Source organism: Rhea americana, unplaced genomic scaffold (assembly GCF_003343005.1).
Source record: "Rhea americana isolate MKP2758 unplaced genomic scaffold, rheAme1 scaffold_408, whole genome shotgun sequence".
In the NCBI taxonomy this organism is placed as follows: domain Eukaryota; kingdom Metazoa; phylum Chordata; class Aves; order Rheiformes; family Rheidae; genus Rhea; species Rhea americana.
In genome coordinates, this window is record NW_028186544.1 from 321,370 (window position 1) to 344,583 (window position 23,214).

A 23,214-nucleotide genomic window follows, 5' to 3' on the forward strand; every position below is an offset into this window, starting at 1 on the left:
ACAGTGGAGTACRCGGGCTGCAAGTTGTCTCTGTTCAGCATGCAGCAGTACATCACTCTCACTGGGATCAAACTTGCCAGCAGCGTGGTCCAACAAGCTGCTTCTCCCCAYTGCAATGGCCACCACTGCCCTGGTCCTAGGCTTGGGCTATGACAGGGTCTCATGAACTAGCCTGGCAAACATGGGCCCACTGGTGCCTAAAAGGWGGGCTCGTCCGGGAGTTGAACCCGGGACCTCTCGCACCCAAAGCGAGAATCATACCCCTAGACCAACGAGCCAGGACAATACATCTGTGGACACTCAAGGCCACCTGCAGCACCTCAAGGCCCTGGGGATGACATGGAACTCAGCTAGAGACAAGAGCTAGCAGTACTACACAGACTCAGCCCTCTGGCACAAGCATCAACAGGTAAACCCACACCACATGCCCCACAGCTATGGGTCTTGCACCTCCCCAAAGTGCAAGAACCTCACCATTACTCTGTGGCCCCTCTCCCTCATCACATCCCCTCAGAAAGCCCATTTCAAATGTCCCCAGGGATAATAGGCTCCAGTCCAAGTATGTTGTGCCTGTTGCCCCCTGAACTCCCCCAGGGCTGCAAAACCTGCAAAACTGCAAGGGCTTCAGGGCCAAGGGGTCCCAGCCAGGGTCTGGATTCCCCTGGGTAGGAGCTGCTGCCCAGGGTACAAGGCTGGGGCTGCCAAGGTCCACAGCTCCCTTCCCCCAGCCCAGATTTTTCCTGAGGTCTCTGTCCCTTGCTTGGCAGCCCAGGATGGCCCAAAGCCCCAGCTGGGGATCTCYAGCACCAGCCCTGGACTCTGAAAGTAAAACCTCTCGCTGTGAGCAGGATTCGAACCTGCGCAGGGAAATCCCCATTGGATTTCGAGTCCAACGCCTTCACCTCTCGGCCATCACAGCCCCAGGCATTGGTACCCTGGGCTGTATGGGAACCTGCCCCCCCCCCCCCCCGCCCCACCTAGGGCACCCAGGTATTCCTGGAGCTCATGATGCCCCACTGGCCCCTTCAGGCTGGCCCCTGTGCATTCTGACCAGGCCCCTCCTTAACGCTTTGTTTTCATGGGAAGTGGGAAAGTCTCCTGGGTCATCACTGCTATTCCCCCCGCACACATTGGTCAGCCCCTCTCCACTCTCCAAAGGCGGCAGCAGGGCCCTTGTCCGAGGGCGTGGGGCCATTGAGGCCAAGGAGAAAATCATCAGCTCCCTCTCAGCACACTGAATCTGTGGGGCACAAAGTCTGGATGCACACAGGCAGTTCACTCCTCACCTAGTGCCATGGCCAGGGCTGGCGTAAACAGTGCAGGCACTGCAATAGCAGTGCAGCTGCAACTTTCACTGGGCCATGATCCTGCAGCTGAGCCAAAGGTGTGAGGAAAGGCATTTCCCTCTGGAGGCTAATGTCAGTTTGTGGATGCTGTCTCCAGTGATGCCTGTGCTGGGATCCTGGCAGCTCCTTGTGCCCGGGACTCACAGTCCCTATGCCCATCCTGCTGCCACCCCAGCATGGGCTGTTCCATAGAGCAGGGCATATGGAGCATCCATGGCCAAGTAGCCCCTCGCCTGCCATCCAGACTGGATCACAGCAGGACCAAGACCCTTAGGCATGGGGAGCAGATGTGCTGGCCTTACTGAGCCCGAAGCCCTGGCACTCACTGGATGGTGTGCCATGTGGGGGTAGGGGTCAAAAGGGTGAATGCGCATGGCTGGGCTCCCCATGAGCTCTGCACTGGCTGTGCAACAGTGCCTGAAACAGGGGCCAAAAGGAGGGCTCGTCCGGGAGTTGAACCCGGGACCTCTCGCACCCGAAGCGAGAATCATACCCCTAGACCAACGAGCCAAGGTGACACATCTGTGGCCCACTCCAGCCCAGATTAGGCACCCCTTAACTTCTGGCACAGCTGTGGGCATAATGGTGGTGGTGCCAGGTGGGCACAGGGGACACAGGCTGCAAGTGCCAGCAGCACATGAAATCCCTGTGGCTGTTCCTTTCTCTAGCCCCCAGGACCTGCTGACTATGGGGTCGGTGGGGTGCAGAAGCTGCTCCCTCATCAGCTCCCAGTTGCTCAAGGGGTGCCAAGACTGGGAGGTCAGCTCTGGGGCAGGACAGGGAATGTTTTCTCTGGATGGAGCCCCCAGGGCAAGAGCTGCCTGTACCTCTGCAGGGTAGGAAGTTGAGCTACTGCAGGACCACGGCCCAGCTGAGAGCCCCAGCTGGTAGAGACTCCACTCCTTGATGGTGTTAGGGTAGGGCAGCAGCACAGGAAACAGATTAAAGAGATGATTTTCGCAAGGTCTGAATGCAGCAAGGCTCAGATACCAGGTTCTCATTTGGCTCCTAGCAAACAGCTGCAGCAACTGCCTTAGCCAAGTGCTGTAATGCCTGCAAGAGGCAGGAATGGGCTAACTATATCACATTCCAGGCTGTGCCAAAATAACAGTCCCCTCTCTATGGCACATCCAGATCACTGCCAGGTGGGCACAGGGGAAGGAAGAAGGAAGGACTGTCTGTGGGCCGTGCAGTCAAACCTCTCTCCTTTCCCCTATGATACAAGTCATGGAGCTGTGGGGAGGAGTGGGCAGAAATGGTACTGTACTCCCGTGATTTCCCTATTTCAAGATCCCGTTCAGCTGCCCAATTTCTTCCAGGCTACACAATGAGCACTAGCAACAGCCATCTCTACTAAGCTGTAAGCGGATTATCCTTCTCTGCTTTGGGATACGTGCAGATACCTAATATTTAGCAAATGTGAACTTTCAGCCTTGGTATATTTAACTTCTATTGAATTTAAAACTCAGATCCCTGGCTATTTCAATAACAGCACCTTGTCAAGYTTTTGAATCTGAGCTGTTTTCATCGCATTCATCCTTGTCTCTCTCTAGCAGCAGCTCCTTCCCCTGGGGCTGGTCTCCCAGGTGGCAGACACTCCAAGGAAAAAGTGTGGTAGGGAACAGCTGGAAGCAGTGTCTGGAGGTGATTCGGACTCAGGCTGAGATGTAGCATTGGCAAAGCAAGTAGAGTTGCAGCCTTGCAAGAATGGCAGCCCCACAAGCACCAYTCCCATGGGCAGCACCAACAGGGCCAGACCAGGACACTGAATGCTTTTTGATTTGTGTGCCTCTTCTCAGGTGACTCACACAGTAGGGAGAGCTGTTACTTTACTTCTTTATGGGATTTCCAGCCCTGGAGAAGAACCAGAGCACTCAGTGAGGAGTGCTCCACCTGGGGTGGAGCCACCACCACCCCTGGGGTGCTGGAGTCATTGCCTTTCTGGCTTTCCAGGCTAGGCACAAGGGCCTTGCATGGGGAACAGGGTGCTCAGTGAAACCCACAGCAAGCCCCTGCTCTGCAGTTAATCTGTGGGTGCAGCAGTCAGTGCCTCAAGCCAGGATGCTRTCCTGATAGTGCTCTTTCCTCTCTGTTATCCCTACTCTGCAACCATTTTCTCTCTTCTTCCTAAAGCCCAAGAGCAGATACCCACTCTCACATTGCAAGGCTCAGTGTGAAATCTCATGGAAAAGAAGGAAGATTTGGAGAGCAAACAAATGCCATTCATTCCCTCATGCCCACACTCTCCCAGCCCCAGGTGCCCTGTCTCTACATGGCTGGCCCCAGGACATGTGTCCCCAAGTGCTCGGGCCAGGAATCCTTGCCGTGGTGAGAAAGACAAGGGACATAGCCTAGAGAGGCCACTCACATCCCTGGGTTTGTCCTCAGCTTGATGCCAGTGTGCTGGGGTGGGATGCACTTTTTCYTGTCCTGTAGGATTTGGCAGTGGATCTGTTTTTTCATCCTGTCCCACTGCTCTGAGTCACCAGGATTCTTGTCTCCTATTCTGGGTGTGCAGGGAAGCTGCATGTAGGTGTGCTGGGATCTTGCTCATTGACTAACCCAGCCACCATCTGTCCCACTTGGGCTGTGGCGAGGGATGACGTTATTCTCTGGGCTGTGACGGTCCACAGGTGTGTGTGACATTGGATGGCTACCCTGAGACACTCGTGAGCTGACCAACCAGATGACAAGAGCCACAGCTAATTTACCCCTTAAGTTATCCTCATACTGACAGCTTTGTAACTCATAGGTGGTCACTAACTGACCAGCTCAGACAGGAGGGAACTGCAGATCACTCAGCTCAGAAACACAGCAAAGCTCACTGCTGAGAGCTGGTCCAGCTCTTGCCTTTGTATCTAGAGTGCATGGGGAAATTACAATTTTTTTCTTAATGTCTTTATTACTGTGTTTATGTATCTTCATTGACAGCATTACCAAAGGCCTGAGTGTCCATCACACTTGGTGTTTCTGAGAAATTTTAAGATGCTTCACCCCATAATATCTCCAATAAGGGGTATTCAATTGCAGATCTTGACAAAGTTGGGCTTCTGAATGTCTTTGTGTTCAGAGAAAGCCTGGGTAACTGTACATTGTGTTTTGCATTGCTGGAACCCACCCTTCATGGGTGAGTGGAGGGATGCTGCCACAGGCATAGGCCACTGGACAAGGTGTATGCCTAGCCAGGGTGGAATGGCATTTCCAAAGTCATCATATTGAACTAGCACTTGGAGATAGGTATATTTAGCTAATGAAGGCAAAATGCTTCAGTCACATATCTATATATGCATGCATATGTGCGCATGTGGCAGCGCAGAACAAAGTGTTTTCTGTTGCTTCATGAAGGGATATAACCAGCTGCAGACGTATTACATGCCTCACTCCAGCACCTTTGCTCTCTAGGTGTGAGTTATTACATACTTACTTGTATTAAGGTCCCTTCTTCCACTTACTGATGTAAAGAGTAAGAACAACAAGCCTAATGCTTGATGGCTGGTTTTGTCATTGGCAAATATCTTAAGAAGCTTTGACTTTTAATCCTCATAAAACATTATAGAGATAGGAGAGCTGAAGCAATGCCCTYGAGACATATGGAAGGGAAATATTTTTATATTCATTTTGAGTAGCGTTAGGTAGCTCTACTCTAACCCAGCACAGAGCTGGGCATGCAGTGACCATCCAAAGAGCCTTTCCTGAGAAGCCCATATCTGCCTTTTCCCCCTGAGCCCCACATCCATCCTCCTTAGCTTACCAAAAAAAAATCACTGAAAAAACAAGAAAAAGGCCATTTTGAAATGTCCAGCATTCTTGTTCCCACCTGCTCAAGGGAGCAGGCAATGAGGTTGCTCTGGAAGGAAGTCCTCYCTGCCATGCCACTAAGCAGATTGTCACTATGGGGCAACATGAGAGGTTTCCAGGCTAAGAAAGTACCCCTTCGGCTGGATGCTGTGAACTACACACACAGCATGGAGCTAACCAGCAGAAATTCCCATCTCAATCAGAAATTGCCCTACACAGCAGTAAGTTGCCTGAAGAGTAGGTTATCTCTTCAGATTGGAGATCTGAATCTCCCACTTAAGGACAATCTCCCACTTAAGGACAAACTGATCCCTACAATGTGTTCCCCTGTCCCCATTGCCCCTGTAGCCCATGACTATTATCTTCCATCTACTGCTATAAGCGTTTTAGCCCAGCAAATGCTGTGAAACACCATAGGATGGGACATCTACATGGAAATATTAAGTAAAGCATAGCAAGAAAGATATACAGAAGCACAATCTTGGGTGACAGCAACTTCACACGGCTCCGTTCCTTCCGGGGGGAGCTGCATGTGACTTCCACACTTTGGAAACGCACAGACACTTCTTTAGTTCTCTTCTCGGATCTCTTTTCTGTGTTTCATTTTTCCTTTCCTACATGGCCATTCTGCTGGCATTGGTGGGATGAGGTGCACCGACAGGAAAACCTCTACAGTCTGCTGCCGAGGCACAGCAGCCCAGCTTCCTGTAGCCCCCAGGAGCTGCTGGAGACAACAGGGATCCCACAGCATCTGAGGTAGCTCCCAACAGCTGCTGATGTTGTGGATCCCACTGTTGTGTTTTGTGAGTAGGAGCTGAGGATGGGGCCRGGCAGGGTTACCACGACAGTGGGGGCTGGATGAAGGTCATGGAGTCCCTGCACCACCTGAAGCATGGCTCGTTGCAGCTGGTGGCGAGTGGCTTTGGGCCACAGGAGACAGGTAGGCACAGGTCATAGCAGGACATTGCTCTGTGAGGAGGTTAACCTGAAAGTCAGTGCAAGGCATAAGCACAAGGCAGAGGTTGGACTCTTTCTGCTGATCCCTAATTCAGTGGCTCCGGTAAAGAGAATGTAAGAGAACTAGCCAGAGGGTGAGACTGGATGGTTTAGAAACCCTCAAAGGGAGACTTTCCAAAAGACATAGAGACAATTTTGGCAAAAGTCAGCTTCCTCCTTCCCTCCTCCTRTAACTCTCTTGCAAGAAACCAAGGAGGTTGTTTTGAGTTGCATAAAAGGAAAGTTGAATTTCAGAGGGTAGAAGATGACCTTAACCATGTAAGTCCCACATCCCACAGCTGCTGCACTTCGAACTCCGATGCCTCATTTTACAAATGAAATAACCCTTCCCTGATGTCCTCCCCAGGCAGGAGATAAGTAGCAAACTTTGAACTTTTACGGAACATAATAAAGCAGTAAGAGCCACAGTTCAGCCCAGAGAAGGAGACAGAACCCATCCTGACTTACCCAGGTGACAGAGGAGGCTGTGTCTGAGGAAGCAGATGGCAGGGCCAGGCACAGCATGGGGTTTTATACCGTGCCTCAACCCACAGGGAAGCAGGTGCATTCTTTCCAYGTGGAACTCCAGCAAACAGCATTTTTTGCCTGGAAAGCTCACCCAGCTGATTAAACAGTTTCCCCTTTCATCTGTCATGTTTTGCTTCAATTTAATGCTAAGTAAGTTTGAAATTATTCAAGCTACAAGCAGTAATTAGGTTAGTTCCTAAGGCCAAAGTAACTTCTAGGTCTTATACTATGAAGCAGGAAAGTATTTTAGCAGAATTTAGGGCAGGTGCATACCTGGCACACATCCTCCCCTCCCTCACTATCTCTTTCTGAGCACAATCATAAATCACTTGGAAAATCAGCTCTCAAACRTATCTTAGGTGAACTTATGAGTTCAGGAATTTAGGCTGAAGGTWAAAAACCTGCATCCCTAAGACACAAACCCTAAGAAAAATGGCCAGGTTCCTGCAGTGTGTCAGCCTTGTGCAGTTTCATAAATGGCAAGAAAATCAGAAAAGCCACAAAGACAAAGGGCAGTGACACCAGATTGCTCTGCTAAAACTCTGTTAGACACCAAACTGCTGAGGACTCACAGAAGTCCCAACCTGCATTTAAACATGAGTCAGTTAGTTACATGTTGGGAAAAAGGAGTCAATTACTYGGTGCCAAGCAGATAAGTGAGCCATTAGGCTCTAGGAGCAAGGAAAGTTTGAAGAAGGTTTTCATTTAATGCTAGCAGAAACCAGATGAAAGTGTAAACATTTTCTAGYCCAGAATAATCACAGAAGGGCTAGGGGGGTGTGAGAAATGTATGTATGGAGCCAGGTATTTTCAGCATCCCTGTTGAGCACATGCCATATAGGGTTTTGTAGGGCCACTTGAGTCACTAGGGTGATATGGCCCTGCACAGCCAAGATTTATAGCACCGAATTGTCCCTAGTGGCTCAGTCCTGCCCTGCCTGCCAACCAAAAAAAATAAAAATAAAAAATAAAATAAAAATTAGAGGTACTAGGGTAAAGCACAGCTCATATTAACATTGTTCTGGAATGGGGAAAGGGAAATCAGTTTTTTCAGTGGAGCAGAGGAGAATAYATGCTTCAGAAGCAGCAGCCTGCAGGAGTAAAGTAGAGCGCTGAGGGTTCAGGTAACTCACAGGGTTCAAGTAACTGCTTTTTCCCYTTCTTGAATAGCAAAGTCATAATGTCACAGGCACATCTTGGACCCATAGTCTAAGAGTTTCTTTTCCTTCACTGATTGTCTTCCATCTCTATTTTGTGCCTCTGATTGTGCATCTTCCTGATTTCAAGAAAAATAGATTTTCCTGGGGAGACTTTTTTTTATAGCTTCAACACAGACTGGGATCTTCTGGTCTGCAGCCTCATTATGTGTTTCATTTTCCCAGTTCAGTTTAAGTATTTGAAGTCAAAGTGCTCACATTAGATCATGTATGACTGCAGTAGACTATYAGTGCATGCTGTGATGCTTAGAACACATGCATGGGAGTAAATAAAAAGTGAAAAATTCTGAATGCAAGCAATCCATGCACTGAAACAAGTCCTTTGTCTGGAGAAGAGGAAAGGGGAAACAAAATGCATATGTTAGCCAGTTAAAATAAGCAGATTTGTGTAATGAATGGGATTAAACCAAAGGCAAACTAYACAGGAAAGAGCTCTTCCTGGTAATGCAGGTAGCCAGGAGAGAGATGGGGCCAGTTTTGCTAACCCTTACTCTCTTCAGAAGACGAACAGTTTCTGCTTGAGATCTGACTTTCTCTGGAGGAACARTAAAACCAAGAAAATAGTATCTAATCAAGCATGTCAGATCAGCATGACTTCAGTAGTGGATTCAGAATGTGTTGTCATCTCAGCCCTTATTCTTCCTATAGGTAAAAGAATGGGGAGAAACACTGGCCTTAGACCAATAACCACCATGCCTCCCTGAAAAGATGTGTTTCCTTTTCAGTAGTACTTTGCAACGCCAGGTTCACTGCTCTATTTCCAGCAGTCCAAGGGCTGGATATATCTAACACAGGCTAGAGAGTGAAAGCCTACCTCTGTCCTGAAATTTCTTGCAAAAAGCCAAAGAAGGCAGCACATTTTAGAGCAGCAACAGGCCTATGCCTTCTGCTTCCTGCCTCTGAGGAAGCTCAAAATCTACAGCTGGTAGGCACTTGCCCTTGGGCTGCAGCCAACCTGTTGGGAGTGTGCCACCTGGGGACCACTCTCAGGAATGTGATGGGGTGCTTGGGGCAGCYGATGGGCAAAAGGGGATGGCCTGATGCTTGGAGGCAGCATCCTGACACATACAGGTTTCCCCTTCATCCTTGTCAGGGAACCTCAAGTAAAAAAATTTCCCATCAATGCTAAAACATCCTCATGTTGCCAGAGTCCTAACATGTTTCACCTCTTGGAGAGATGTCCATAATACCAGCAGGTTCCTGGTATCTATGAAAAGTCCAGGAAAGGAGCTGAGGTTGCTGGTTGCTTGCCCAAATGCAACAATTGCTGCACTAATGTGTGCCTGTGTWTGCTTATGTGCATGAATTTGCTGTGCTGAAGAGACAGTCATTTCCTAAAATCCAGGGAAGGAAAGCAGTCAGGAGGGGTAATGATGACAGAGGGGATGACCATAGGTCCCTGCAATGTTCAGATTTCTGGGGTAGAAGGAGAAGGAGGTGGGTGACTTGTGTGGAAAGGCAGAGGAGGATGGGGGGAGCCAAGGCCCTTGGTACAAGCGGGAAAAGGCACGCCTCTGTGTATTGCTGGTGGAGGAGTTCCCAGCGCTACCTTCTGGACTTGTTTTCTGRACACTGAAGCCTGGAAAGATTTCCTTGGCTTGGTTTTAACTCTAGATTCCTCAGCTTTCAGATTCAACAGGTGGCAATTTTGATGACAATTATATTTACTAATGCAAAGATCCTCTTGTGGAAATTGCTGAGCTTTGCACAATGTATTTCCTACACAGTTGAGAAATGCAGCCCTCCATCTGACTTGGGCTGGGGGGGCTGCCAGACTCCAAAGCTCCCCACTATGAGTTTTGCCCATTGGGCAAGCCCATGCTACTGGTAGCAGAGGAGAACCTTGTGGAGCTATAGAGCCACCCTCCACTGCAAGATAGGATTTGTGGAGGGCTGCCAAGGCTTTGAGATGGCACTGGGGAAGGTGTTTTGGGGTCCCATCCCTGTCAACAGCACTGGTAACAGAGGCCAGCTGGTGCCACCAGGAAGATCCAAGCTCAAATTGTGACGCACTTCCCCGAGGCTGCAGGCAATCTGGTTTCATGTTGCCCCATGTACCCCRTAATTGCCCAGTCCTTGGGTGGGCTGATGCTTCACAGTGCCCCCAAGGTGAATGTGTGCCTCCCAGCAGACCTTGTCTCCACACACATTTCCTCTCCCAGACATCTCTGCCCTGCAAGCCCGTAGGTCCCCATCTTGCTGCAGGAAGTGGATGTAGGGGCTCATGCATGCCTTGCAACCCCCTGTGTCATTCACAGGGACAACCTCATCCATCACCTGAAGAAGAGCATGCATCCACTGCCTAYTCTTCCCATTTAACCATCTCCTGCTGTGGGTTTTTGTTTCCCTGGATCTGTGATGCTGGGCTCTGAGACACACCCTTTTGCCCCAGAAATCTCCTACATCCCTCGTGAGGGTGGTCCTTGCTGTCCTGCAGCAAACTCATCTAGCCTTTCCAGGATTGTAGGGCTGGCCAAGCATTGTGGTGTCTCACGGCAATGGAGTGGAACAGGACTTTCATTTTCCGACAGCCAGATCATCATTTCTCATTCAGAATAGGTTAAATRAGGGAAGGAGTAACAGTCAGCAGAGAGAGAAGTAACTCCCAGCTGGTTCCCCAGGGGGATCCCCTTAAAGCRTGGGAAGGAAACACAGCCCCAGGGAAAGCCAGAAAGTGAGCACAGGGCCTCCAGCAYGGGCAGCTATGCCTTGGCATCCCTGCCTTGCCTCCAAGCCACAGCACTGCTTTGCCACATCCTCATCTGCAGAAAGAAGGGGTCACATTGGGGGAAGATATTTGCAAGGCTGGCACAATGAATTTCTGCAATCACCATGGCCTCCATGTGAGGTGCAAACCAGGGTTTTCTCCCTGTTATGGAAATATGAAGAACACTAAAATCATTTTGCTCATATCCTTGAGACTGAGGGCTATCTGACCTCTCACTGTGAGCRGCAGGCATCCCCAGCACAAGTTGTGCCAAAGCACAGATACTCTCTGAGAAATGCAAAAACTCTTCTTTCTGCATGTCCTCCAGAATTTCAATAAAAACCTCCTAGCAGGTGTTTTTCCTCTTTCCCATCCTCATCTTGGAGTAACTCACCCTGTCCTCTCCCRAGGAACTTACCCAGCAAACACAGTGAAATATACAGAAGGAGCTGCCAATACATGGCAGCTTTGCTGTTCTCAGAAAAACACCRCTAAGACATTGAGATGCTTCAGCAACGTGTATCTTTGTCCCAGGCATGTGATGGGGAATCCCAGGGGTGCAAGAGGTGAAGAGGGAAAAAAATGGTTCACAGAATCAGTACAGAAAGGAAAATAAATAAATAAATAAATAAAAGAAAAAAAGCAATGCCCAAATTTAGTGTGTGCCAATGTCTCTTTCCCTGGCTGGCATCCCTGGGCTGTTGCAAGCTTTCCCTGCTAAAGAAGGCTCCCCTCAAGTTGGCACTTTGAGTCCCAGAGGAGATGTGGTCAGCTGGAGGGAAAGTAGCTGGCTGGYAGATGGGCTGGAAGAACAGAGGTCTCTGCCCATGCAGGGGGAAGAGCACCCTGTTCCCATACAGGGTGTGCGGCACCCCACATGTCACCCTGATGCAGAAGGACAATGCAAGTTCCTGAGCAACTAAGAGCAGGTTCAGCAGGYCAGATCATTAATCCAGATGGAGACATATGTTTAACATGAAAGAGCAAAAGAGACAGGCAGGAGGAAGCCAGCCATGCACGGATTCACCCTGGCACAACAGGGTAGTAGTACCTGTTCTCCAAGCCGGGGCCCTGCACTGCTTTCACATTGTGCCGRTTAGAGCAGGCATGACCCTGCACAGCCCTCCAAGGCTGGCAGTGCATCTTCTGCAAGTGTTTTCCTTTGAGTAGCATCCCCCTACCTGTGAGGCAGATACTTTCCCTAACTAAGTSGCAGAGCCCAGCATCAGGGAGACGGCAGGAAAAAGAGAGGATGGCAAGGAGAGGGTGATATTCACAAATATCTGGGCATACCCTGGGAGGGCCCAGCCGCCTGAAGTTGCACTTGAGGTAAGCTAGCAAAAGATGCAGACAGCTTCCTCTGAGTGCAGTAGGGCTCAATCAACTGCTTCAGGCAGGGATGCACAACAGACCCTGCACCAAAAGGCTCCACTGCACAGTGCAGGTGAGACAGGGACCCGACGAAGGTGGGATTCGAACCCACGCGTGCAGAGCACAATGGATTAGCAGTCCATCGCCTTAACCACTCGGCCACCTCGTCTGATGTTCAATAGCTTTTGTGAGTAATTTTTTTTTCTATTTGACCAAACAACCCAAACATGCAACTGGTTCTTTCAGACTTTGGGCTTGGCTGAACAGCAAGAACTTTGAAAAATTTATCTCACATTCCACATCAACCACTTGTTTCCTAAGAAATGTTCCATCTGAGCCAGATTTCCTCCAAAATGAGCTTGCCTGCTGCCCTGGCCATAGGTGGAGAAGTTGGAAGCCAGGGCTGACCCCAGCCAAGTGCATATCAGTCCCAGGGACATAGGGAACGAGGACCACGAGAGGCTAATTGCATCTTCCTCCACCAAAAGCAGGTAACAGGGAAGATGCAGCTGGACCTTCCACAGAGTGCAAAAGGACAAGAGGCCTCAGGTACAGGCTGCAGGCAGGGAAATCTTAACAAGCTTGGCAATAAACACTATTGCCATGTTGACCACTGAGTCATGGTTGGATGTCAGAGTGTAAGGAACTCTCCTTCCTCACAAGAGCAAGCAAGGCTGCCCTGGGACAGGACACAGAGAGGTGGGGGGTGCTCCATTCTCCAACTCACCTGGCTCCAAGCACCTGGTCTCAGCTTGGAGGCAGCAGGTGCCTCTGCCTGTGCAGAGACAGAAACCTCTAGTGGTGCCCTCAACTCAGGGCTGGGGTTTGGAGGTGAGATCAGGTGTGGGGCAAGGAGAAAAACAGTCCCCCGAGCCCAGGCACCACTGGGAGTCGAACCCAGGATCTCCTGTTTACTAGACAGGCGCTTTAACCAGCTAAGCCATGGCGCCCTGCTGCCCTGCTCTCCTGGCCTCTGCTCTCACGGCATCTTGGAGTGGCATGACTTCATGGTCCATGGTACAGTCTGTGCCTTATGCTCCTGCCACAGTCCAGGGAGCCCCAGTCCCAAAAATCCATCAGCTCAGATCTCACCAAGAGCACCCTCAGTCACCCAGGCTCACCCAGGCTACCTGGATGTGGGAAGCTTCTACATCTCCCCTTCCAGTGCTAGCCGGGTTTGGGGCCTTGGTACCCTGCAGAGTCTTGCCAGCCTGCTCCTCTTTTACCCTGCTGCAACCTTGGCCAGGTTGCCCCCAGTCCCTGCACCATGTGGACAGGGAACCCTCAATCTCTGTTTTCTCCTGATTTCACACCCTGGCATCACCAGGGCATCACCCATGTACCTGGCTCATGTGTGTATGTCTGAGGCAGAAGTCAGACAGGGAAGGCATCCTCCAGCTGTGCCAGCTGTGAAAGGAACCTGCTGCCAGGGCTGTCCTCAACCATTGGCAGTGGCCTTTCCCATCTCTGGCGAGCCCCCAGACTTGCACTTGATCTATGGCCCATCAGCACCTGAGTCCTCCTTTTAAACAAAGATGTCCTGAAAACAATGAAGACTGCTTTTAGCCCCATACAACTATTTCCTGGAGAAGCAGGTAGCATTTTAACTCTGGTAAACTGTACTGGAAAGCTTGCCTGGAGAAAAAAAAAAAAAAAAAAAAAAAAAAAAAAAAGGTCCCTGAAGGGAAAGCACCACAGTGGAACAAGTTGTGGTGCTGATCCCTCACTCTTACAGCTAAGATGTTCACCATGCCCTCAAAAAACACAAGGATGGGGGAGATGTCACTTGGCTGGGCTGAGACCACCAACACCTGGCCTGTACCAGATGAGCAAGGGCTGAAGGTGGAAGGAGCAGGCTGCTTTGCTGGGGGACACAGAGCTGGAGAAGGTGGATGGATGGCAGTCCTTTCTGCATTTTATGTGCTTCATTATCATCTGCTGCTCCAGGTCCCCTTTTGTGCAAGGGATAGAGGTCTCGCTGCATTTAACAGCTCTGACCAACACAGGGATTCAAACTCTGGCACCTGTGAGTAAAAGCCAGATGCTTTTCTGTCAGAGCTATCACAGATCTATAGACGACAACAGAGGGCTACATGGAGAGGCCAGTAAACATCACTGTCTGATAGCAAAGAAAATGCAGGGAGTTTTCTGGAGCAGGTGTCATTCCCTGCATACCATCCTTGCAAAGTGGCCAGGCTAGAGAGGTGGATGGAGCCCTTCATCCCTGCAGCTAAACCGTCCTACTGGCATCATAGCTGCAGCACTTTGATACAGAAACTTCGTGTTAAATGGTGCCATCTCATGGCCATTTCATTCAGTCCCAGGTGAATGAGAAAGCCCKCAGGAAAATCCTTACCACGTGCACCTTGCTGGGCTCTCCTTGGCCTTCTCTTGGCACCATGGATGAGGCAGAGACAGGGTCTCCTTGGATCAGGGCTGGGGAAGGGCTAGGCCAAGGTTATCCAAGGGGGCACAGCTGTGCCATCCTGGCTCGTTGGTCTAGGGGTATGATTCTCGCTTCGGGTGCGAGAGGTCCCGGGTTCAACTCCCGGACGAGCCCTCCTTTTGGGCACTGCTTTGGCTCAACCAGTTCATGGGGCCCCAGCACTCAGTAAGGGCAGCTGCACCTGGTGCAACATGGATGGGCTGCCTGCTTTGTTGGGCACATCCCATCAGCTGGGATGGTCCCTTGAGAGTTGGGAGTGATGTACTGCACTGTGCCATGGGGAAAGCAAAGAAATACGCAACCTGCATGCCCCCTGTTTACAGCTCCTGGGGCCAGGAAAAGGAAACAGACATGATGATTTCTCAAAAGCCTGGATGTGCGTGGGAACAAATGCAAGCCCAGCCTGCAAAAAGCCCAATGGCTTTTCTATGAGACCTCAGCAGGGATTCTCCTACCAACACAGATGCTCACCAGGAAACAGCTTTTAGAGGGTAAAGTGGCACCTGGACATGATGGGAACTGAAGTGAGGGACCTTGGGCACTCATAGCAAGCACTCTCCCATTGAGCTACATTTCCCTGCCAGGGGGCTGCTTGGGAAAGTATCCCTACCAGTCATTTCCGTGCCCCTCCCCACCCCCGCCCAGCCAAACACACAGCTTAGCCCTGCTGCCCCTGCAAAGGGCCAGCAGCAAGGCACTTTCCCCCCCAGAAACGCCCCTTTGGGCATGTGGTGCTAGAATCCTCCAGCTCTGTCATCTCCAGTGCTGTCCCCAGCAGTCCTCTGTCCACCAAGGAGGTGGATGAGCCCTGACCTTCCAGTGTCATGGTTCTGTCTTTCYACAGATACATGTTGCTCCCTGCTCACACAGGACTGTCCTGGTTGAAGGGACATGCCAAACCAAGACAGGCCACTGTCCCCATTACACCAGGCACTAGTGCCCTCATTATGCCCTTACTACAGCGCACAGTCCTATGCACTGGCAAGGCAGCAGCAGTGCCCCAAAAGAGGGCTCGTCCGGGAGTTGAACCCGGGACCTCTCGCACCCTAAGCGAGAATCATACCCCTAGACCAACGAGCCAGGATGGTGCAGCCTCTGTACACCCATTCATCAGATCCCAGATGTCCAAGGTACTGAACAGAGCTGGAGGTGCTCGTTTTCATCCACAACACCACTCAAAGTACAAAGACTTGCACCCAGGCTGCAAGATCAGAGCTAGCACCTGGGTGTGGCATGAGCCAAAAGTTCACCAGCTCTGGTGGGTGTTACAGATGCCACACATGGAGTGAGCAGCAGTGTCCAGTGCGTGCAGGCAGCCTCCAGGCAGGGGGATGTAGCTCAGTGGGAGAGCGCTTGCTTTGCATGTAAGAGGCCCTGGGTTCAAGCCCCAGCATCTCCACATGCCTTTTTTCCACAAAGCTGCCTTGCAGTGCTGGAAAAGGCTGCCTCCTGGGAAGAAGCCTCCTCTCTACAAGCACCCAGCTCCTGGGGAGGACATTTCTGCRCTGGTCAAGTGACTCCAGGACTGGGAGGAGGGTGGCTCTGGGGCAGGTCAGGGGACTTCCTTCTGGATGCAGGGCAAGGGGAGGGAGAGCTGCTTGCTGAGGCATGTGGTGCTGGCATTGCCCTGCTCTGCTGTCCACAGTGCTGCCCCCAAAAGCCCTTTCTCCACGGACAAGGTGGGCAAGTCCTGGCCCTTTCTGGGTTTTGCCTCTGTTTGTTTCCATACAGGCACAGGATGTCGCATTGCTCGCAGGTCTCTCATGGGGAYCATCCATTTGGGCTTCTGGGACATTGCAAAGGCGCCCAGGCTGCCCGTGGCCATCATAGCAGGCATGACTGCCCTTGATGTGCCCTGGCTTGCGTACATGGGCTGTGCTGCTGCCCAAAAGGAGGGCTCATCTGGGAGTTAAACCTGGGACCTCTCGTACCCTAAGCAAGAATCGTACCCCTAGACCAACAAGTCTATGGGCACCCACTCCTTGTGTCCCAGATGCCCATAGTACTGGAGGGGCTGTTGATGCTCCCTTTGCCCCAGCACACAGGAGGTTTGATTTTGTGGAAAGGTCCTGCTGTCAGCCCCAGGAAACTGAGCAAGGCTGACTTGTGTGTGTGTGTGTGGGGGGGGGGGAACGACACCAGCATTGACCGTGCATGGTGAGCCATGAGGCCACCTGAGTGTCCCAGGACATGGCGGGGCAGGTTCCCATGTATCCCAGGGTGGAGGGGTGCTGGTGTTTGACTTGAAGCCCAGTAGGTGTTTCCCTGCTGCAAGTTCGACTTCTGCTCACAGCAAGAGGTTTTACTTGCAGGTTCCAGGGCTGCTACTAGAGGAGCCGAGCCACAGAGAAGGCTTGAGGGGAAAGGCTGGACTGAAGGAGGGAGCTAGGCATTAGGGGCACTCTGTTGTCCCTTCTCTCCTTTGCTGAAGTTCCTCATGGGAACTAAAGGTCCCAGGCTATGTTAACACGGGGCATTCTAGCCCGTGGGTAGGGTTGTTGATGGGAGCACGAGATGAGGCTGCTCAAGGCTGTTATGGCCCGTTAGGGCCCTATGAGCATCCTCCCCCCTGCCAGGTGTGCTGCCACATGTTGCAGAGCTCTGGGGTCAGAAGCCTGGCAATAGTGACACAGGGAGAGGGGCAGGGCTCAAACGAACCCCCGAGGACAGGCAGCAGGAGAGGAAGACCCAGCCAAGGCATGTGGAGTGGGGGAACCAGAAGACCATTCGTCCTGGAGCCATGGGATATGAGTGTCTCTGAGGGGACATGGCAGGGGCCACTCAGGGATGGTGAGGTCCCTGTGCTACTGAGGAGATGTAGGCCCCATAACTGTGGGGCACACAGTGGGGGTCTATCTGCAAAGGCTCCAACCAGAGGGCCATGCCCACCCATCACCACAAGCACTGGGAACCTGCTAGGACCCAGGAGGGGCAAGAGAGTCACAGGGGCCCCAGAGTACCTGAGCTGGGTTTGGGGAAGCTAGCTCTGTCATCCTGGCTCGTTGGTCTAGGGGTATGATTCTCGCTTCGGGTGCGAGAGGTCCCGGGTTCAACTCCCGGACGAGCCCTCCTTTTGGGCACTGCTGTTGCCTGGCTGTGCCAGGGCTTATGTGGGGCCTAGCCCCAGCTGTGCCCCTAGCCCAGGGCTGCAAGGAGCCTGTGAGTGCCGGGACGAGGCAAAGGGAGCTGTGGGCACCACCGGCCCTGGAGGCGCATGGTGCTGGGCTGGAAACGCCGTGTGCAGAGTCTGTCAGCAGCATGGCCAGAGCAGAGGGGGCCTTGTCTCCTGCAACTGGGCTGCAGTGCCAGGAATGGGATGGGCCGTGACCACAGGCTGAAAGTCCACCAGGGCCAGCAGATGTTACAGCAGCAGGGCTGCACTGGACAGGCAGCAGTGCCCAGTGGGTACAAGCAGCTCCCAGGCAGGGGGGATGTAGCTCAGTGGGAGAGCGCTTGCTTTGCATGTAAGAGGCCCTGGGTTCAAGCCCCAGCATCTCCACATGCCTTTTCTCCAGAATGACATCTCTCCTGGTGGCCTTGGTGGTGGAAATGGCTGTGCCYTGGGAGGAAATCTCCCTTCTTCCACCACCTAGCTTCTGGGGAGGAGATTGCTTAGTCTGGGACTGGGAGGACAGCTGCAGGTTTTTTCTGGATTCAGCTCCCAGGGCAAAGGTTGGCTGGATCTGAGCAGGGGCACCCAGCTGAGCTGCTGTGACAACACGGCCCAGCAAAGAGCCCCAGCTGCACTGCCTGCCCTTGCAGCACTCACTCTGTGCATGGCCAAGGCCCGGGAAGTGCTCCCCACCAGGGCACACAGTGCCCACATCACCCCACTCTGCTGTCCCCAGCAGCCCTTTTCCCACCAAGCAAAAGGTGTTCCTGGGTTTTCCATTTTTTGCCAACACACACGGGGAGGGGGAGGAGGGGGGTCACAGGAACCATTCCAGTGGAGGGGAAGTGCTGAATCTGGAATGGCTCCCTACCTCCTTCATGCCAGGCACCACCACTCTTGCCATACCCTGGCCCCAACGTGCAGGCTTTGCTGGGGCCCTGGGGCCCAACCAGGCCAAAGCAGGGCCATGAGGCCTGAAACAAGGAGCCTGGGAGCCTGCCCTGGGAGCTGAACTCCTCATCTCTTGCACCTTCGGCAGGAATCACCTCCATAATGACAGGGCAGTTTTGTGTACACCTCTATGTCACCCAGGCCTTGTGCTCCAGATAAAGGGACGAGCCACACCAGCTTTGACCCCCAGTGCCCAAGAAGCTGGTTTTCCTGCAATGGCCTTGGGGCCCTGGGAATGGGTGCCCTGGGGCAGGAGGGGGGACATTCCGACATTACCTGCACTGCCTGTGTCTGGGGCTGTGGTGGCCAAGGGGTGAAGGAGTTGGACTTAAATCCGGTAGGATTTCCCTGCTGTTTTATACTTAGAGGTGCTGATTTATTAAGATCCCAGTAAGGAAGGCACTCAGACTCAGTAAAGTGTCGCTTAAAGTGCCATCAATTGGAGCTGGTACTATAAGGAAAATTAGGATGGTAGAGTTAATCTTACATCCCTTCAGACACAGGGTAGGCAGAGTTGTGCAGCATCAAACTTTCAATCAGGGTACAGCATGCCAAGCAGGTCGTCTGTCAAAATTTTAACTAACATGTTGGTCCTTTGCAGCCTTGCAAAAGATTTTTCTTAAGAGAAACAATTCTATTCCTCGTTTCTACTGCCAAACAAAAACAGCGTTCATGTGAGAACTTGCTGCTGCAGTTTTGAATACAGGCAAGGACATGCAGGTGATATAATCACCAGTGCCAAATAGGAGCTACCCACAGGTTGCCCATTACCACCAGCCACTCAAATTTATCCAGTCTTGGCCAATGGCCAAAAGATACTGCTGTGCAACACAACACAGGCCTGAAGGCCAAGCTATACGCGCAGCGTAACACAGCATAGTACAGGCCTGTGCATACAAGATAACTTTTAGTGGCTCACCATCTCCTCAATGTACAATGGCTAGGATCTCTACAGCCATGCAGGTTCAAATCCTGCTCACAGCAAGAGGTTTTATCACAAGGCCCCTGGGACCATCCTGGACTGCAGAGGGACCTCAGAGAGATATCTAGGCTGGAGGAGGGCCAGGGACCATAACAGCCCCATCCATGTCCCCTTGGGGATGAAAAGGGGTGGAGATGCTGGGGCTTGAACCCAGGGCCTCTTACATGCAAAGCAAGCGCTCTCCCACTGAGCTACATCCCCCTGCCTTGGGGTGTCTGCACCCACAGAGCACAGTTGCCCACCCCACACAGCCTGGCTGCCTAAAATTTGCCTGGACTAGTGGACTGATGGCACACAGCCATGTCCAGGCACTGGCCCCACCCCTGGCACCGCAGCCCAGACATAGAAAGAGGAACCACCCTACTCCAGCCACACCGCTGACAAACTCTGGACAGCACACAGCACTTTTGGCCCCACACCAGGCTCCTCCCCCATCCACATCCTGCAGTGGGGAGGGAACCCAGGAGTCCAGGGACATCTCCAGCCCGTGCTCCCCACCACAGAACAAACAGTGCCCTACTCCTGCCCCTTGTCTAGGGATGCCCTGAGTCCTAATCTCCTTCCCTCCATCCCTACCTCACAGCAATCCTCTCTTGCCCATTGCACAGCATGGTCCAGCCCACCGCTGGAGCTCCAGCCCCACAACCTGCCCCATCCAACCCAGGGAGAACAACTGCCTCCATGGCCCAGTGGGTGCCCCAGCCTTTGTCCTGGCTCTGCCCACACCCCACAGATGGGAAAGCCCCTCGGGGGAAACTGGGGATATCTCTCTGCATTGCTGATACCTTCATGTCCCAGGGTCACCCATAGCCCCCTGCCAAGCCCTGTGCACCATCCCACTGCCACCCTGGCACTCACAGACCCCTCATGCCTGGGGCAAGGGCTGGCCCATGGAACTGGGGCATGGGGCAACCGGGGCCTGGTAGTCCCTTGCCTGCTGGTTGGCACAGAGGTGCTAGGACCCCTGCAGTTGGGGAACAGCCTGCTCAACCCTCCAAGCCCAAAGCCCTGACGACTGTGGGACACCACTGAGGGGAAACACAGGGTGGGTACAAAACCTGATGGCCATGCCTCAGATGAGCTCTGCACCAGCTGGACAAAATCAGAAGCCACAATGCCAAAGGGAGGGCTCGTCTGGGAGTTGAACCCGGGACCTCTCGCACCCTAAGCGAGAATCATACCCCTAGACCAACGAGCCAGGGCAGCCTTTGCTCATTGGTCCCCAGCCCCTGGGTCCCAACTGACAGCGGTGCTCAGCAGGGTGGTGATGCTCCCTTAATGCATGACTACCTCTCTGAAATGCCTGTACACCAGTGCACACAGCATGAGGAATAAACAGGGGAAACTGGAGATCTGTGTGCAGTCACAGGGCCATGATCTCATTGCAGTCACAGAGACACGATGGGATAGCTCGCATGACTGCAATGCTGTCGTGGATGGCTGCATGCTTTTCAGGAAAGACAGGCCAGGAAGGCGAGGTGGTGGAGTTGCTCTTTATGTGAGAGAGCAACTGGAATGCACCGAGCTCTGCCTAGGGGTGGAGGAGGAGCYAGTCSAGWGCTTATGGGTGAAGATCAAAGGACAGGCTAACACAGGGGCACTGTTGTGGGTGTCTACTACAGGCCACCTGTCAAGGAAGAGCAAGTCAATGACGCCTTCTACAGACAGCTGGAAGTAGCCTCACAATCACAGGCCCTGGTTCTCATGGGAGACTTCAAACACCCTGATACCTCCTGGAAGGACAGCACAGCTAGGCACAAGCAGTCCAGAAGGCTCCTGCAAGGCATTGATGATAACTTCTTGACACAGGTGGTGGAGGAGCCTATGAGGAAGGGTGTCCTGCTGGGTTTTGTCTTAACTAACAAAGAAGGACGGATTGGAGATGTGAGGGTTGAGGGCTGCCTTGGCTGCAGTGACCATGACATGATGGAGTTCAGGATCCAGCAGGAAAGAGGTAAGGCAACAAGCAGGTTTGCAACCCTGGACTTCAGGAGAGTGGACTTTGGGCTCTTCAGACACCTACTTGGAAGAATCTCATGGGTTAAGGCCCTAGAAGGAAGGGGGTGGTCCAAGAGAGATGGTGAATAGTCAAGCATCACTTTCTACAAGCTCAAGAGCGCTGCATCCCTATGAGTAAGAAATCCAGCAAAGGATCCGCCCTCTGAGGAACGGCTGTGAGAGCTGGGCCTCTTTAGCCTGGAGAATAGAAGACTGAGGGGGGATCTTATGAATGTCTATAAGTATCTGAAGGAAGGTGAAGGAAGGGGATGGGGACAGACTCTTTTCAGTTGTTCCATGTGACAGGATAAGAGGCAATGGGCAGAAATTGAACCACAGGAAGTTCTGCCTGAACATGAGGAGGAATTTCTTCACTGTGAGAGTGACAGAGCCCTGGAACAGGTTGCCCAGAGAGGTTGTGGAGTCTCCTTCTCTGGAGATATTCAAAGCCTGCCTCGATGCAGCCCTGTGTAACATGCTCTAGGTGAGCCTGCTTGAGCAGGGAGGCTGGACTAGATGATCTCCAGAGGTCCCTTCCAACCTTATCAAGTCTATGATTCTATGATTAAGCCCTGGGGGCCCAAGGGAATGGGTTTTGCACAAGGACTCTGCTGCTGGCCCTGGGGACCACACCGGAGTGTGCAGGTGCCTGGGGTTCTGGTGAGCTGAGGAAGCTGAAGACCATTTTTTTATGAAGTCATGGGAAACTGGGCTTTCTGAAGGGATATGATACGGAACAGGGGCCACCTAGAGTCAAAAGATACATATATTTTTGTGGACATGCAAGACCCACAGCTGTGTGTCATGGGGTTATTTGCAAATGCTGCTGTCAGAGGTCTACAGCTTGGCCCTATGCTCTGCCTGGTTGGGTGGCCCCAGTTGTGCCATCTTGTTGGTCTAGGGGTATGATTTCTGCTTCAAGTGCAAGAGGTTCCCATGTTCAACTCCTGCACAACTCCTTCTTTTGGGTCCTGTGCCATGCCTGGCAATTGCTGTTGCTTGGCCAGTGCAGAACTCATTTGGGGACAAGTCATCATCTTCACCATCCTCACAGTGTCCCAAGGCAGTGGGCCTGCAGGACCATTGGATTCAACAGGGCAAGGGGCACTGGTCCCTGCATACCCAAGGAACCCAGTCCCGCTCTGCCCCCAGCATGGTCAACAGGCAAGGGGCTGCCAGGCTCAGCCCCACCATATCCCACCACCATGGGACAGCCACAGTGCAGGTCTGTGGATGATGGAGTGGTGGTGGGTTGGGTCACATGGGCTTCAAGTGCCAGGCACAAAGAAATGCCAGGGTCCCAGCATGGACATCACTGGAGATGGCATCCACAGACTGGCATCAACCTCCAGGGGTAAAACCCATAAGTGTTCCAACACTGACAAGTGTCAGGGCAGCAGGGCTGCACTGGGCAGGCAGCAGTGCCCAGTAGGCACAAGCAGCCCCYAGGCAGGGGGATGTAGCTCAGTGGGAGAGCGCTTGCTTTGCATGTAAGAGGCCCTGGGTTCAAGCCCCAGCATCTCCACATGCCTTTTCTTCAGAATGTCATCTCTCACAGTGGTGGAAATGGCTGTGCCCTGGGAGGAAATCTCCCTTCTTCTTCCACCTCCCTCGGGGGAAGGAGATTTCCCAGTCCAGATCTGAATCTGAGTCAAGGTCTCTTTGCTGGGGCTTTGGTTTTTTTTCCTGGCTCCTTGGAAATCCTTCCACATGTTCCCTTTTCCCAAAGGACCTGTCAATCAGAGGGGCAGGAGGGTGCAGG

The 23,214-nt window shown here is 52.4% G+C and overlaps 13 non-coding genes and 1 pseudogene across 13 annotated transcripts; 5 read left to right on the forward strand and 9 right to left on the reverse strand.

The window, feature by feature from the left end:
* Window positions 1-206: 206 nt before the first annotated feature.
* Window positions 207-278, reverse strand: TRNAP-UGG (transfer RNA proline (anticodon UGG)). The gene has a single exon. It is a non-coding gene; the product is annotated as a tRNA-Pro (tRNA).
* Window positions 279-836: 558 nt separating this feature from the next.
* TRNAS-CGA (transfer RNA serine (anticodon CGA)) lies at window positions 837-919 on the reverse strand. Its single transcript has one exon. It is a non-coding gene; the product is annotated as a tRNA-Ser (tRNA).
* Window positions 920-1,784: 865 nt separating this feature from the next.
* Window positions 1,785-1,856, reverse strand: TRNAP-CGG (transfer RNA proline (anticodon CGG)). Its single transcript has one exon. It is a non-coding gene; the product is annotated as a tRNA-Pro (tRNA).
* A 3,957-nt stretch (window positions 1,857-5,813) lies between these two features.
* Window positions 5,814-6,109, reverse strand: LOC146590447 (feather beta keratin-like; annotated as a pseudogene).
* Window positions 6,110-12,050: 5,941 nt separating this feature from the next.
* TRNAS-GCU (transfer RNA serine (anticodon GCU)) lies at window positions 12,051-12,132 on the reverse strand. The gene has a single exon. It is a non-coding gene; the product is annotated as a tRNA-Ser (tRNA).
* Window positions 12,133-12,839: 707 nt separating this feature from the next.
* On the reverse strand, window positions 12,840-12,913 carry TRNAT-AGU (transfer RNA threonine (anticodon AGU)). The gene has a single exon. It is a non-coding gene; the product is annotated as a tRNA-Thr (tRNA).
* Window positions 12,914-14,451: 1,538 nt separating this feature from the next.
* Window positions 14,452-14,523, forward strand: TRNAP-CGG (transfer RNA proline (anticodon CGG)). Its single transcript has one exon. It is a non-coding gene; the product is annotated as a tRNA-Pro (tRNA).
* Window positions 14,524-15,417: 894 nt separating this feature from the next.
* Window positions 15,418-15,489, reverse strand: TRNAP-AGG (transfer RNA proline (anticodon AGG)). Its single transcript has one exon. It is a non-coding gene; the product is annotated as a tRNA-Pro (tRNA).
* Window positions 15,490-15,736: 247 nt separating this feature from the next.
* Window positions 15,737-15,808, forward strand: TRNAA-UGC (transfer RNA alanine (anticodon UGC)). The gene has a single exon. It is a non-coding gene; the product is annotated as a tRNA-Ala (tRNA).
* A 1,597-nt stretch (window positions 15,809-17,405) lies between these two features.
* TRNAP-CGG (transfer RNA proline (anticodon CGG)) lies at window positions 17,406-17,477 on the forward strand. The gene has a single exon. It is a non-coding gene; the product is annotated as a tRNA-Pro (tRNA).
* Window positions 17,478-17,836: 359 nt separating this feature from the next.
* On the forward strand, window positions 17,837-17,908 carry TRNAA-UGC (transfer RNA alanine (anticodon UGC)). The gene has a single exon. It is a non-coding gene; the product is annotated as a tRNA-Ala (tRNA).
* Window positions 17,909-19,583: 1,675 nt separating this feature from the next.
* TRNAA-UGC (transfer RNA alanine (anticodon UGC)) lies at window positions 19,584-19,655 on the reverse strand. The gene has a single exon. It is a non-coding gene; the product is annotated as a tRNA-Ala (tRNA).
* A 925-nt stretch (window positions 19,656-20,580) lies between these two features.
* Window positions 20,581-20,652, reverse strand: TRNAP-AGG (transfer RNA proline (anticodon AGG)). The gene has a single exon. It is a non-coding gene; the product is annotated as a tRNA-Pro (tRNA).
* Window positions 20,653-22,905: 2,253 nt separating this feature from the next.
* TRNAA-UGC (transfer RNA alanine (anticodon UGC)) lies at window positions 22,906-22,977 on the forward strand. The gene has a single exon. It is a non-coding gene; the product is annotated as a tRNA-Ala (tRNA).
* The last annotated feature ends 237 nt before the right edge of the window (window positions 22,978-23,214 follow it).